Here is a 2,497-nt window from a genome sequence, read left to right as displayed (position 1 = left end):
TAGCGCCGAAATCGCCACCACGCGTACGCGTGATGCTGACGTCACGATCACGCCACAGATGTTAGCGACCGCAGCGCGCGCGAACGACATATGTTTTAAGCGCGAACCGACCGCGGCGAGAGAGCGCGATGCGAGCGCCCCACCTGTTCTTGCGCGCGAACCTAACGCGGCGAGAGAGGGTGTTGCGCACGTCCCCACCTGTTGTGCGCCCGAACCGAACGCGGCGAGAGAGGGCGTTGCGAGCGGAGAGAAGGCGAGGAGGACGCGGGGGAGAGGGCGCACCTCTGGCCGACGGTTGAATGAGTCAAGGATATAAGGCACGTTCGTAACCTTCGTTCTGTGTGGGCTTTGTGGCTCAGTTGGTAGAGTACCGTGCACATTGCGTTCCGCCCGCAGAGTCGTAGGATCGAAACCTGGCGCCGGCAAGTATTTATATAGTGTAGGGGGAGCGATGCGGACGCGGACTACGGACGCCAACGCGGGTGACATTGTGAGTTACTGAAATGCTCTGCATTTAAAAGCAGGGGACGGGGTACTTTCTCCGCCTGCCTTACCCTGATAGCTGAAGAGGTCCCAGAGCTCCCTGCCTGGTAAACAGACAGGGAGCCCATCCGCGAGAGCTTGACCTGGGCTCCGACGGCCACCGTTTATGGTTTCTACCCTTCACCCTAAAACACATCGTCACGGTTCTTCGTCAGCCTTACCCCCAACTTATGTATGGGGGCTCGGGGTACGCGGTGTCGCCAATACCGTCACCAAGATTACTCAAGGTGCCCCGTGCGGGGTCACAGCGTGTCTACAAGAGGTATTCAGAACATTGGATTGGGAGCAGGTGGTAAAGGCTAACGGAGAATACCTCAGCAACCTCAGATTTGCTGATGACGTTGCCTACGTTGCCTTGCCAAGTAACTTGGGGGACGAATTTCAAAGCATGATTACCGCACTGGACAAGCAGAGTAGAATCGTGAGCCTATCAATTAAAGGGACCCTGCAACACTCTTTGTGCAGTGCCAGTAAACCTGCGCGATGTTTAGATTACGCTGCCAGGAATACCTGAGCCAAATATTACAAGCGCACGTGAAGCGGTAAGCGCGCAAATCGCTGTGAAAGACGCGGAAAGACCAACCGCGCTCTCTTCAATTCTCCTCATTATGCACCCCTGGCATGGCCTAAGAGGCGTCATTTGGGTAATGGCTGTCCTATTGGCTGTCGCCGGCTTATTTCTCGCATTTCCTGTGACGATCCGCCGTCATCGGGGGTGTCTACCAGCAACTTCTATTCCTGTACGCACAGTTTTGGCGTTTCTTTTGTGTTTTGAGTGTGCCCGGAGTTTGAGTGACGGGCTCAATACCCCCCTTTCACCAAGATCACTCGACAACAAACGTTTATTGCTTCAAAAACGCCCTACCAGCCTGAGAGCTTGCTTGCGAGCAGGCAGCCATGCCTGCTTTTTTGTGGCACCAGACCGGAAATAGACCCCTCCACGTTGCGGAGAAAACGAGAAAACTCCCCGGCATGTGATATATCGAAGGCCACCGAAGAGAACGCCGCGAGCCGTCCCCCTCTCCGGGAGAGAGCGCGCAGCTTTCGTCGCGTTGTTCGCGGTCGAGTTGAGAGGGTACAATTATGCGCGATTTCTCATCGCGCGTAGTTTCGGTGCATGATAGTGAACGTATTTTCATAATTCTTGGGGAAAGATTTTGCTGGGACAAAAGACTTTACCCCAAAATACACTCCGAGTAGTCGATGGTAAGTGTTCCAGGGCCCCTTTAATACGCATAAAACTAAAGTAATGCTCAATAGCCTCGGGAGAGCACAGCGGTTTGAGACAGGTGGCGAGGCAGTGGAAGTGGTAAGCGAATATATCTACTTAGGCCAAGTAGTGACCCCGGATCCCATCCATGAGGCAGATATAATTAGAAGGATAAGAATGGGGTGGAGTGCATTCGGCAGGCATTCTCAGATAATGAATGGCAGCCTACCATTGTCCCTGCAGAAGAAAGTGTATGACAGCTGCATCTTACCGATACTCACCTACGGGGCAGAAACTTGGAGGCTCACTAAAAGGGCTGAACTTAAATTGAGGACGACCCAGCGAGCAATGGAACGGAAGACGATAGGGGCAACGTTAAGGGACAAGAAGAGTGCGGAGTGGGTCAGGAAACAAACGCGTGTTAAGGACATATTAGTAGAAATTAAGAAAAAAATGGGCGTGGGCAGGGCATGTAATGCGAAGGCATGCAAGATAAGCGTAACAGAGTCGATTCCTAGAGAAGGCAAGCGTGGAGGGGGGCGGCAGAAAGTTAGGTGGGCAGATGAGATCAAGAAGTTTGCGGGGATAAACTGGTCGCAGTCAGCACAGGACCGGGATAATCGGAGATCTATGAAAGAGGCCTTTGCCCTGCAGTGGGCGCAGACAGGCTGGTGATGATGATGAAGATGGTGAATTTAGGGTGCTAATCTAAGTGCAGGTCTTTGTGTTTAAATCTTGTGATTT

This window comes from Haemaphysalis longicornis, unplaced genomic scaffold (assembly GCF_048455015.1).
Source record: "Haemaphysalis longicornis isolate Haplotype H1 unplaced genomic scaffold, Haemaphysalis longicornis Haplotype H1 scaffold_1, whole genome shotgun sequence".
In the NCBI taxonomy this organism is placed as follows: Eukaryota; Metazoa; Arthropoda; class Arachnida; order Ixodida; family Ixodidae; genus Haemaphysalis; species Haemaphysalis longicornis.
The sequence above is the reverse complement of the archived record's forward strand: the minus strand, read 5'-3'. Positions refer to the sequence as shown.